The sequence below is a fragment of the Oncorhynchus mykiss genome, chromosome 24 (assembly GCF_013265735.2).
Source record: "Oncorhynchus mykiss isolate Arlee chromosome 24, USDA_OmykA_1.1, whole genome shotgun sequence".
Taxonomy (NCBI): domain Eukaryota; kingdom Metazoa; phylum Chordata; class Actinopteri; order Salmoniformes; family Salmonidae; genus Oncorhynchus; species Oncorhynchus mykiss.
The window spans coordinates 18,519,458-18,533,294 of NC_048588.1; the positions used below are offsets into that span (position 1 = coordinate 18,519,458).

Below are 13,837 nucleotides of genomic sequence, written 5' to 3' on the forward strand. Positions count from 1 at the left end.
CGCATTAATATGTTGGAGGAAACACAGTACAACAGGAGACCGAACCCGGATCTGTCGTGACGCCTCTATTGCTGCGATGCAGTGCCTTAGACCGCTGCGCCACTCGGGAGGCTCTCTGTTCACAGTGTTGACATCCGCAAATCAGTTGCCCACATGACACCATACACGTGGTCTGCGGTTGTGAGGCTCGTTGGGCGTACTGTCAAATTCTCTAGGCGGCTTATGGTAGAGAAATAAAACATTACATTCTCTGGCAAAAGCTCTGGTAGACATTCCTGCAGTCAGCATGCCAATTCTACACTCCCTCAAAACTTGAGACATCTGTGGCATTGTGTTGTGTGACAAAACTTCACATTTTAGAGTGGCCTTTTATTGTCCCCAGCACAAGGTGTGGCTGTGTAATGATCATACTGTTTAATCAGCTTCTTGATATGCCACACCTGTCAGGTGGATGTATGGGATCTTTTATTTCAGCTCATGAAACATGGGACCAACACTTTACATGTTGCATTTATATTTTTATTCAATGTATAATGACTGTTGTGACCGTAATTTGTGTCTTGATCTGAATATACAACATACCGCAGAAAATCGGAAACAGACTCTTTATGACCGCAAAAGTGTGTTTGAAACTGGGACTATTTATAGTGTGTACGTTCAGTGTTGTCCTCGATGGAGAGCACATCAAGAATAGCACAAAGAGGAAACTCACTTTACATATCAGAGGGAAGATGGGTGTCACTTGAAATGACTAGCTCCTGAAGAGTAGCACTGAGTGTCTGAGAGAGGTCACTTTTCTGAGAGTTGTCTGAGAAGTATAGAAACATTGATGTTTGAAAGTCTGATAGCAAGTCCGAGACAGGATTGTACCAATGACCTTGAGATTGCCAAGCCAATACACCAAGGACCGTACCAGTCCAGACAATTTGGTATATGCACATAGTACCATATAATGATTTCACCACTGTTATCTAGTAATTTCAGTGAAAGGGAGAGCCAAAATGTGGGAGTGAGGCCTGTCTGCAGTCTGTCTATGAGGCTCGGTGGTGGAAGCCTCCAGTTGGGTTCAGTTCCAGTTCTACTCCAGTCCAGGTCTGGCTGACGAAAACCTTTTGTTTCTCTTCTAATGAAAACAATGACTTCACTTCAGGAGCAAAGTTAGCGTTTTGACGTGCAGACGGAAGGCAGGCCCAGACTGCTCCGAGAGACTGCCGTTTTACAGGGTATGGGTCCCCCCCTGTAGGGACTGTACTGTACTGTGGGAATGGAAGTCCCTCCAAAGTACCACTCATTTCAGGGCCCTATATAGTGAGCTACTTTTGACCAGAGGCCATAGCCCCAAATGGCAACCTATTCCCTATATAGTGAGCTAGTATTGACCAGAAGTAGTGCACTATATAAGAAATGGGTGCCATTTGGGATGCAGATAAGGATACTTGAGAAGGCAATGACAGTTAGAGAATAATAGGATCTGCAATAGCTGGGAAATGTCAGGGAACAGCTCCCATTCCAACTTCCTGAAGTGTCCTCACGGAGCTGAGAGAGGACAGCTAAGGTGTTTACAGTAAAGCACATTGGAAAACTGAAATTGAAAACTAGTATATGTTCTTCTAATAGTGTAATACACTGCTCAAAAAAATAAAGGGAACACTAAAATAACACATTTTAGATCTGAATGAATGAAATATTCTTATTAAATACTTTTTTCTTTACATAGTTGAATGTGCTGACAGCAAAAATCACAAAAATTATCAATGGAAATCAAATTCATCAACCCATGGAGGTCTGGATTTGGAGTCACACTCAAAATTAAAGTGGAACACCACACTACAGGCTGATCCAACTTTGATGTAATGTCCTTAAAACAAGTCAAAATGAGGCTCAGTAGTGTGTGTGGCCTCCACGTGCCTGTATGACCTCCCTACAACGCCTGGGCATGCTCCTGATGAGGTGACGGATGGTCTCCTGGGGGATCTCCTCCCAGACCTGGACTAAAGCATCCGCCAACTCCTGGACAGTCTGCGGTGCAACGTGGCGTTGGTGGATGGAGTGAGACATGATGTCCCAGATGTGCTCAATTGGATTCAGGTCTGGGGAACGGGCGGGCCAGTCCATAGCATCAACGTCTTCCTCTTGCAGGAACTGCTTGAGGTCTAGCATTGTCTTGCATTAGGAGGATCCCAGGGCCAACCGCACCAGCATATGGTCTCACAAGTGGTCTGAGGATCTCATCTCGGTACCTAATGGCAGTCAGGCTACCTCTGGCGAGCACATGGCCCCCCAAAGAAATGCCACCCCACACCATGACTGACCCACTGCCAAACCGGTCATGCTGGAGGATGTTGCAGGCAGCAGAACGTTCTCCACGGCGTCTCCAGACTCTGTCACGTCTGTCACATGTGCTCAGTGTAAACCTGCTTTCATCTGTGAAGAGCACAGGGCGCCAGTGGCGAATTTGCCAATCTTAAATGCCAAACATCCTGCACGGTGTTGGGCTGTAAGCACAACCCCCACCTGTGGACATCGGGCCCTCATACCACCCTCATGGAGTCAGTTTCTGACCATTTGAGCAGACACATGCACATTTGTGGCCTGCTGGAGGTCATTTTGCAGGGCTCTGGCAGTGCTCCTCCTGCTCCTCCTTGCACAAAGGCTGAGATAGCGGTCCTGCTGCTGGGCTGTTGCCCTCCTATGGCCTCCTCCACGTCTCCTGATGTACTGGCCTGTCTCCTGGTAGCGCCTCCATGCTCTGGACACTATGCTGACAGACACGGCAAACCTTCTTGCCACAGCTCGCATTGATGTGCCATCCTGGATGAGCTGCACTACCTGAGCCACTTGTGTGGGTTGTAGACTCCGTCTCATGCTACCACTAGAGTGAAAGCACCGCCAGCATCCAAAAGTGACCAAAACATCAGCCAGGAAGCATAGGAACTGAGAAGTGGTCTGTGGTCACCACCTGCAGAACCACTCCTTTATTGAGGGTGTCTTGCTAATTGCCTATAATTTCCACCTGTTGTCTATTCCATTTGCACAACAGCATGTGAAATGTATTGTCAGTGTTGCTTCCTGAGTGGACAGTTTGATTTCACAGAAGTGTGATTGACTTGGAGTTACATTGTGTTGTTTAAGTGTTCCCTTTATTTTTTTGAGCAGTGTCTATAAAAAGGGCATGGCTTTGAATTGCTAAAAGCATTTCATAGCTTGACCAAAATGCGCTGCCTGCAGCAATTCTACTGTACAGGCAAGTCTGCTAATTTGGTATTTTTGGAGACATTGAAGTCACAACAAATGATATGCAAAATCATAGTTAGCTAAAAATGCTCTAGGGCCAATGGAATCCTAAGGTCTATTTGCATGTTTCAAATACTGTCCTGTTATGAACTAAACAGACTAGGAGATGTTCGCCACAATATATCCTAGTATGTACCCTTTGGTCAGTGTGTTTATATACAGTTTGTCTAAAATATACATCATACGTATGATGTGTACAGTAAGTGTACAATGTGCATACATACATGCATGCATGTCTATCTATTAGTGTGTGTACCAAATCTGAACCCCTCTCAGCCCCACTCTGCTGTAGTCGGAGCCTGATTCATAGAGAGCACTGCTGAAAGAGAGATTGGTTCGGAGAGGCAGAGAGACCTCTGAGCCGATTCAGCCTCGATCCTTTCACTACTGCTAATTTACTGCATGATCTGGAATTATGTCTGCCTGGCGGTTTGGCTGCAGTTCAGAGCACAGCAGGACACTAAATCACGTCAGCTGTAGATCTGTAGATCCGCCTGGAGGCTAGGCTATGTGTGACAGACATTGGGGGTGTTATCATGATTTCAGGGCAGATGATGGGCCTGGTAATTAAGACAGTTACATCACCTACATTCATTCATTAATGGCAGCTACATACATTTCACCACCTTGAGACACGATGATTCATACTGGAAGAGGTATGGAACAGTCATTAATTTATACTTATGTCACTCTGTTTAGAGGCAAAACAAGATGCCTTGCTGTGTGTGTTCTCATGGTGATTCTTCCTCAGGCTGGCTAAATTCAACACCAAAAGGAGAACCTCAGTTCTACGCAGTGGGAGGTTTTTTTTTCAGTCTTGAAGACAACAGCACATGTTCCCAAGGGCATGCATGTTTTGGAGTGGTATGTTTGAAAATGTTGAAAACAATGTTGAAAACAATAGCAACATTTGTTCAGAATCTCTAGAGGTTCTGCCGTGCACAGTACAGAGTGTACTTCTTTCTACTCCTTCTCTCCTCTGTTTACCTTTAGGGACTAAACAGAGGAATGTGATGCCATAGTGGTCCCTATAATAGCTTTAGCCACTCCCTCTGGTACCTTACTCCAATCAGACGGTCAAAGTCTGAAGCTAACTGTTCAGAGTGGGGTGTATTATAAGCTGCAGAGACAATAAACAGAACTGGTCACACACGGTGAGCCACAAACACTCATAAATCACTGTGTCCAAACTAAACTTATCCCCCAGCCAGGGCTCATCTCCAACCTTCTTCACATGGGTTATGTCCCAAATGACACCCTATTCCAGGGCCAATAGGGCTCTGGTCAAAAGTAGCGCACTAGATAGAGAATAGGGTGCCATTTGGGAACGCATGCATGGTCGTCTCCAAACCAGAGCTCTGTAGTTTGTCTAGATTTCATTCGTATCTTGAGGAAATTATTTAATCAAAGTATTGAATATCCACTATGCTGTGTTTTAATCATCTACTGTAGGAAAGTCTGGGTCTGTGCAAGAGCCAAAGAAATAGAACACCCTAGCATCAGTCTACATGTGTCTGCTACACATCTCCCTGTCCTCCTGCATGTTTTTAGGGAGACAACCCTTTTCATTACCCAGAACAACACACTAGACTAGATCAAATGTGCCAATAACCCCCAGCGAGACCCAAGCAACTGCTTAGAGACCCGGGAGAGCTGGAAATCCATACTAACAATCCATTTAGACCTTGTCTCTCTCTCCCACACCCAGCCTGCGTTAGTCCAGCACTAGGTAGCATCCCAAATGGCACCATATTCCCTTTATAGTTCACTCATTTTCTTTTACCAGTGCACTGTAAAGAGATTAGGGTGCCATTTCGGATGCATCCCAAAGCCCAGCACTAGGCGCTAATAGGATCACGCATGACTGCGGTTCCACTTATGGAGGCTGAGGGAGAGGAGAGGAGGCCTCCGAGGGAGCAGCACATCTGCCTGTGTGGACGTGTAGATAGGCCTGGCGATCTGGCCCTGCTATGCACATAGCTTAATGCAATGCTCTGTATGCAGCTCACATCAGAGATGTTCAACATGAGGTGAAAAGGTTGAAGTTTCCCGACTGCCTGTCAAAAACTTATATTGTTAAATCCACTGAGGAGTCTTGTGATTGCACTAAGTAATGTCACACTGTCTGCATGTCATTCTATGGTTTGAATGAGGAGAAAGGGGGGAAAATTCTCAGTTGCCTAACTTGTCCACATACAGTAAGTAGTACTGTATCCATGTCTGGTGTCATGGATGGTAATCATTTCCATTCTTCTTTGCACTGTTGCACTTTAGTAGCAACACTGTGGGGGTTTAAAGGGGTGGGGGTAGTTACGAGAGTTACTACTGGTGTTCCCAATGCTCTCACAGACACATCTGCTTGACTTTTCACCCACTCCCACACATCTGAACCCCTACTGACGTTTCTTCCCCCAACCCCACCTCCTCTCCCTTCCCCTGGGCTGACCACGGAGAGAGAGAACCCCCGCCGAGAGAGCTGGAGTGGAAGAAATTCCTCCAGTCGTCGTCCCCATTCACCTCTCATTGTTCCTGCACCGACTCCACACAGACCTGCTTTCACTGGCCCAGGCGGCCAGACCTGAGGCGCTGGCCAAACGCTCACATTGCGGTCCCATTTTAGCAAACACAGCAGTCACAAAGGGATTTCAAAAAGCGTACAAAGGAGTCCATGTGCTCCACCCTGCTGAGTACTGGCAGGGATAAAGTTCTTTATCTCTCAATAGAATACTTAAGAATAACACAGATGGGCATTTTAAAACAGACACTACAAAAGGATGAAGAGAGTCAGAGTAGCTATTTCTAGAATCAAAGCTTTGGCCTTTCACAGAGTACTGTAGGCTATACCTAGAGAACAATTCCCCATCTGATAGTGGCTAGCTAGTTTGCCTTTTAACTTATTTATCATGGTCTAGAGGGCATTCCTGTACTTTATCTTACATTCAGACATTTTTGGGGCTAAGACTCTCTGGACTCATGTCTCTTCAACTAATGAACAAGCAGAATCCTAATTAGGCTGGATTCCCTTAATCCAAATATGCTATGTCACAATGCATTTAACTTTAAGAGCAATGCATTCCTGAATTAACTCACTTCCCCATTCTTGTCCAGAGGAATTTGTTTCCATGTGAATTCTGTTAGATTGGGGGGGGGGGGGGGGGGGGGGGGACGTGTCTCTACAGCGGGCCAGAACAAGATAATGTACGACCGCTGCGGAGGAATCCGCACTGACCCGTTTAATACCCATGATGGCAAAGACACCAGTGGTCAGATGATCATTCACTCAGTCGATAAAACCTTAGTTGCCTTTCAACAGGCTGATAGAGGATGTCGGTCTGTCTGTTTGTCCAGCGCACTCCAGACCAAAGCGTCCATCTTTTATTAGGTAGTTCTATAGAGTGAGCCCTGGCCATGAAGGTTTACTGGGAAGGACCAGGAAAGGAGATAGGAGAGCTGAGCTGTGTCCCAAATGGCACCCTATTCCATATTTAGTGCACGACTTTGACCAGGGCCTATAGGGCTAAAAATGTGCGCACTACATAGGGAATAGGGTGCCATTTGGGGCATAACAATGGGCTACTTTGTAAAGGACAATACTATAACTTAGAGCTTTTCATGTTTCTCACAAAGCGACTGCATAAAAATTAGATCCTCCAAGATGACGGCTAGACAGCAGAGAATCTGTAGAGTTCAGTCCTCAACGATGGGAAATCCATCCCATCCCACATTTGGATCCCAACTTGATCTCATTTACATTGATGTAGTGTTCAACCGTCTGCAGCTTATTCATTCTGTGTGGAGCTTTCAGCCTTTGGCTCTCTGGGAATGGAGTAGAATCGGGTCAAATATGAGGCATATTGGATAGAAGCCTCGTGTTCTAGTGCTTAGACAGGGAAGGAGGGAGCAGATGACGTGGAACAGAAGAGATTCATCCAGTCTCCTCACACCCTCACCAGACATTCCCAGTCAGAACCCCTGATTAACATTACAGGCCTCTGGTCTCTCTGTTCCACTGAGCTCATTACAAAATCTGTCCCCGAACCACAGTACAGTATGTTATGATGGATAAACACCACAGTATGTTATGATGGATAAACACTCTGTACCACAGTACAGTTATAATATGACATCTGTTATGATGGAAAAACAACAGTACTGTTGGAATATGACCTCTTATGATGGATAAACACTTGAAATGCACAACAGTAATACACATCAGTCCCCTGCCTTTTCAATGCAGCATGTTATTGCTATATCATATTTAGCTCTTAAAATATGAATTGACCCAACCAACAATTTTGCCGTTGTGGACCCCCTTACACGCACACACGAAACTGCTTTTCAATAAGAGGCCTGCGTTGCCATGGAAACCCCCGTCCCCGTCAGGACATGTCACGGAGTGCCAAACACATTGTGGGCTCTTAGTTAATAATTCAGTGATAAATTAACGGTTTTCTGAGGAAAACAGGTGCCAGAATGTCAGAGGGCTTAGGGGGAATAGCTGGGTGGAAAAAGAGAGGGGGGGGAGACAGTAAAAGAGGGGTGTTTCTTCCGCTCCTCTTGTGTTTGAGGCACAAAAGCTGCTCTCTAAATGCAGGCTATTAATCCTAACTCGGACTCTGTATGGCTGGGCTCCACCATGCAAGGGAAGAATACAACGTAAAAGCAGGGGGATTGTAAAGGAGTAAAAAGCCCGTACTCAATAGATATATACACATCATTGCATCTTTCACAAACGTGGGTCGCCTCAGAGGGCTACATACTGCAGGGTCAAAGATCACCAAGGCAGGGGGTACAATCTTCACTCCCGCTGGTTTTTAGAACAATCCTCCTGCCTGGCCCCACGTCTCCCTCTCCCAGTATGTGTGCAGGGCTGACTGGTTTACAGAAAGGGCAGACCAGACACACACAGGGAGATCGTCTGTGTAAAAGCAAAAATGTATCTCTCACCCTAGACCTGCATACCCCATGAGTCAATTATTAAATGAGTGTAGCCCACAACTGTAGGAAGTTCACCGCTTGCATTGCTGTGGAATAATAACGTTCACAAGATACACTGCAAACTAGGGCCGGGAACGATACCAGTATCGCGATACTAGTTAGTATTGTGGTACGAAGAGGATTTAACTTCCTTTAAGAAAACAGCTCTAATGCTGGAGACAAACCATGTCACACAATATTTGACATACAGCAGGTTTTTAAAGGACCAAATAGTTGTTTGCTTCATGTTTTCAATTTTGCCATGAGTGGTGGGGCTCCCGAGTGGCACAGCGGTCTAAAGCACTGCATCTCAGTGCAAGAGGCGTCACTACAGTCCCTGGTTCAAATCCAGAACCCTAGTTCAAATCCTGAATCACATCCGGCCGTGATTGGGAGTCCCATGGGTTTGGCCGGTGTAGGCCGTCATTGTAAATAGGAATTTGTTCTTAACTGACTTGCCTAGTTAAATAAAGGTTAAATAAATGAAAAAAATATTCACAGCCCAAATGTATTGTATAAAAGCTCCAGTGGTGAATGTAAGCTGCTGTCGTCCTGCCTCTCGTCAAGGCCTGCTGGCTCTCTCAGATAGAGAAAGATAGCAGAGAGAAGTTCTGGCTTTGGTCTGGCCAACGGGTACGGCCGCCAGTCCGTTAGAGATTGGCATCACCATGGCCCGCCTGCCTCACCCACTGGGAGAGAGCGAGAACTGCCCTCAGGGCAAATTTTTCCTGGTTGTCCCAGGCGCCTGCCAGAGGTAATTCAAATCCCACTCTCTCATGCAAAAAGTGTAATCCAATACATTATGGAGTGGTTCCTGGCATGGGGCCGGCTAGACAGTGCAGCCTCAGCATCCTCCTCAACTAAAAACACACAAACACCACATGTCCTGAAAACACTTGCCCACACACACACACACACCTTGTTAAGACCACATTAAGCCCTTGTTGGCACCTGCTTAGCTTCCATGATGATCGAATAGAAAACATTACTGAGCATTACAATGGCATAGCCTACTATAACACACATGGAGAAACCACTAAGAATAACCTGAACATCCTCCGATGTCTTTAGTGAATAAACAAGAGGGATACATTTAGCTACATAAATAAAGTGAAACCGGGTTCTATGTTTAGGCTAGATTGGAGGCTTCGGTCCACTGGGTTCTTATGTGCATTTACACAGCTCCCTCCCTCTTTTGACCCCTGATTGACCCCACGTTTAACTCCCACTCCTCCTATTCCCTGTTAGAGACTGATGCTACATCCCAAATGGCACCCTATTCCCTTTTTAGTGCACTACTTTTGACAAGGGTCCTGGTTAAAAGCAGTGCACTATAGAAGGGAATAGGGTGCCATTTGGGATGCACACACCAGAGAGACTGACTGGTTGCGCTCCTCCAGCTTCAGGTCCCATCACAACACAGGGGATTAATATTGATAAACACTGCAGCACAGCAGCTTTACATTGACAGACATCATCACGTAGATCTTTCAGAACACACCATCTCCTGAGGATTTCTGCCTTCCTGTACTTTGAGTTTACTGAAACACTAGGATTGTTAGATCCATTGGCATCATGTTAGGTGTTACATAGCAGTTATTTTATGCACGTCTTATATAGGCCTACTTGTTGATAGTGCTGGGCTTGGACTTCTAATTGGACACTACTACTGCAATAAACCCAAACTAATCCTTACAAAATATAGCATTTTCTGATGTCCTTGAAACATTACTAGGCTCCTCAAAGAGCCTGAGCAATGTTATTAAATGATCCAATAAAACATTAAGCTATACACACACTGTGACCCCCAGAGATATATAGTGCATCTTAGTGAAGGTGTATTTTAGGTTTCATTGTGCTCTCCATGGCCAATGAGTAGGGTTGTAAATCACAGTGACACTGGCCATGCGACTGTACAGCATCATAAACTATAGACCAGTGGCAGCTAGCTCCCAGATATTTGGCTCCAACGCCGCAAGACCAGAGTCAATACAGACACCCCACTGTTATATATATAAATAAATAAATGAATAAATAAATAAAAGCCTTGGATCGCAGGCAGGCATCTGAGACCGATTTTTCACCTCTACTACAATATACCCACATCATATTCACAGTACAGAATGCATGTCATATAGAGATGGGGCGGTCTTGATAAAAGCCACTAGGGTGAAACGTCGACCAAAGTGCCCTGTCCACCTCTGAACATGGAATAAAAAGATACAGATCACCAGCATTTCTGCCTCCCAGACATTCATTTTATACAGAAATGGAATGACATGTACAGTATGCATGTATTGCGCTGTCCTCTGGGGAGAAGAGTTGTAGCTCGTCCCGTTCCTCCCTTAACTGGTACCAGATTAAACCTACAGTGACATTGGGTTACATTGTGAGACTTAATCTCCATCCATTAACCCATTTCCTCCTCTCCTCTTACGCTCATTAAAAGGCACATCTGTTTTGTGTTGCTGCAGGCAGGGCTCTGGAGTTTACGGCTGAGCTGTACATCTGGACACCCGCCTAAACCCCCTCCTCACAACCCCCACCAATAAACCCCTCTCCTGCTCCCTGACAGTTTACAACCCCATTCTCACAGCAGCATCAACATGTATAGAGAATCTCCTCTACCCTCTGACTCCACCCCCTCCTCAACACACCCATCCTCTGCCGTCTCTCCCACTTCTCCCTGATCTGCTTTGCTCCGACAATATGTTCTCAAATCAGAGGAGCATGGATTGGGAGACTGGTCAGAGAGACTTATGGATGCAGCTTTCATTGGCGTTCCGGCTTAAGACCTCAACATGGACCAAAAATCCCTCAACTCCTTGACGTCATTTTTGCCAAGTCATTTGAAATGGCAATGCATGGAATGAACGCAGGTATGAAAACATATACTGATATGGATCCCCCTGCAGCCCAGGAGAATTATGAGAGTCAACTCTGAAGTGTGGGTCTGACCGGGGTGTATGTGTACAGTACAATAGTTAGTGTCTTCTGGGTGTAAATGTCTGTACATGTCTGTGTGTGAGAGAGAGAGATAAATAGAGAGAACAAGCCTGAGAGACAGATTAGGAGAGACGGAGAGGGAGCCAGGCCGAGGGCAGCCTGCCCTACAGACAGCTGCGAAGCCAGTTCAGTGTCACTAACTAACTGGGGGGGGGGGGGGGGGTCAAAGGTCAGGTTGTTAATTCCCCAGCAGGAAGAACATGGCCTTAAAGAAGACTCCTGCCACTTGCCTCCCCCTAATGTTCCCCTAGCCAACCCTACAACCCTCATCCCCTCTGACCCGCCAGCCCTGCCATGTCACATCTCAACTTTACAAGGGAGACCTTTTAAATAAACACTGAGCAATATCCTTCTTCAAAGCCTTCCCATCCTGCACAGGCCTTCTTATCCTATGAGGCCTCTTCCTGAACACACACAGGCGCACACACAGAAAGACAGTGAGTCAGAGGATAAAACCCAGCTGAGAGAAGCAGCTAAAATCGGCGGTCCCCAGCAGAGCGTTCTATGTGTAGAGGTAAAGTGACCAGCCCTAGCCTCCTCTTCAAGCTTCCCATGTATCAAAGAGTGAAAGGCACACAGTGAGTTGTGCTTTGCACTCTGTAATTCAGCACCAGCATCCCAATAGCACAGATCGAAAGTCTCCCAGAGACAGGGAGCAAGGTCACTAGCCCTTGGTAAGCCCTGGTTTCTGTAATGTCTTATTTCAGCAGTTTAGGGTTTTGCTAGACAAGATGATGTAATCCACACAGCCTAAAATCCTATTTCCACCATCCAGCCATTCGGTCGTCTATAATACCTCATGTAACTGCATTGTTATTGGAGCCAATAACAGTCAAATCTCATTGATCTGTATGAATAGGTATGCATGATCACGGTGGGAGAGGCTAGGCAGTGAAACCAAGGAGAGCCTCTGGTAACCCACTGACGGTGATTGCTTTGGGCTAGACTTTACGTCTCTGCATAGGAGGGAGGGGTGTGAAATTTTACATAAAACCACAGAACAATTGCTTATTTTATTTTTGTAAAATCCCCCAAGTACAGTATTAAGACTGGTGGAGTAGAGTGGTGATCTGTGTAGTAATGTTTTAAGCTGCCTCATGAGTCTTCAGTTGACTTACTGGACTCAATCTCCTACAAATCACCCTTTCGTCTCAATCCACACACAGCAGCACATCATTACACAGTTAACCCACAGAGACACTGTGCTGCTCTACTGAAACATCACCAGACTGTATAACTGTCAGGCAATAACTACTGTTAGAAAGAGTCTAAAACATATGATTGAATTGGCTGTGACGGGCACATTTTCCCCGTTTTACCCTGGGTTCAGAGAGACAGTATGTCTCCTCCATCTCCTGCCTTTTTAAACACTTCAAGCTGCACAGAGAATGAAGGGAAAGGCTGGTCTAGGCGAGCTTCACAGTGATTTGTAATCAGGCCTAGCATTTACAGGAAAAGGGAAAAGTCTTTCAAAGCCTGCCAAGAATCGAGAAGGTAGAGGAGAAAAAAAGAAAAAAACACTGACTCCATGTTCCAAAGATGTGCTCGGTCCTTTTTTCCCCTCAAAAAGAAGGGAGGAAGAGTGATGGAGTTGGAACATGGACTATTGGGAGGAGGGAGCTTATCTTTTCAAGTGTGTTTGCAGTCGTTAAGAAGTGGCCCAGAGTTGTTTGCTTCATAGCAGTTTCCCTTCCAGTAAGTATGAACAGTGAAACACAAGCAAACAAATTCCTATATCCACACAGTCATTTTGACGTCATGTACCGTAGAAACCATTATCTCATGTGATCTGTGGCCTGCAGCGAGAGAGAGTTGTGGAGCTTAGATGACAGAGTTGGTTAGGACAGACCTAAGTTACTTCCTGAATTTCTTAACAAGCAGAGCCTGGTTAGAGGGGTGGAGAAGTGGAGTCCTTTAGCAATTGGACCTGCTCCAGAACTGCCTCCACTACACTGCTACAGTAAACTGGCTTACAACTGGAGCCAGCAGAGAGAGAAGTGGCTGGAGAGAGGAGACTATGTCCAGAGAATAAATTGACTGCCTTTACTTGACTGGCAGCTCATTGTGGGTTTAAATCCTGGCTGGCCAGAGAAGTGTGATTAATGCTTTCCATAGTCTAAGATAAAAGGAGTGTCAGGAGGAAAAGAGAGGGAGCGAGAGAACCACACTCTTCTGAGCATTTATTTTTAAAAAAAGGTCAAATTCAGCTGTTTTTATCTCTATGAAACCATTTCTGGGTAACAATTAAGTACCTTACAGTAATTCTTTTTGACTATTTTAATTAGCAAAATAGCAAAATTTCTCAAGTAAGAATGTTGCTTGGCCTCTCTTGGAGTGGTCTGAGTGGAAAACGGAAAACTAGCTGTTATTGGCAAAGACGTTTGGGACTCTTTCCTATTGGTCTATTAAGTAAAACTCCGTCCCACCAAAACAGGCTGAAATTTCAGGTGGTCTTTCAAACAGATCTTACACTAAAATGACAATCATAATTTTCAGAATTTCACAGTATTATTCCAACCTCCATGTGGAAATGTATATAAAACACAGGAAAATCACATTT

At 45.4% G+C, this 13,837-nt stretch overlaps 1 protein-coding gene across 4 annotated transcripts in view; it reads right to left on the reverse strand.

The window, feature by feature from the left end:
* LOC110503929 (nucleoredoxin) overlaps positions 1-13,837 on the reverse strand; it is a 57,289-nt gene that overhangs the window by 15,382 nt on the left and 28,070 nt on the right. The window lies entirely within an intron of this gene.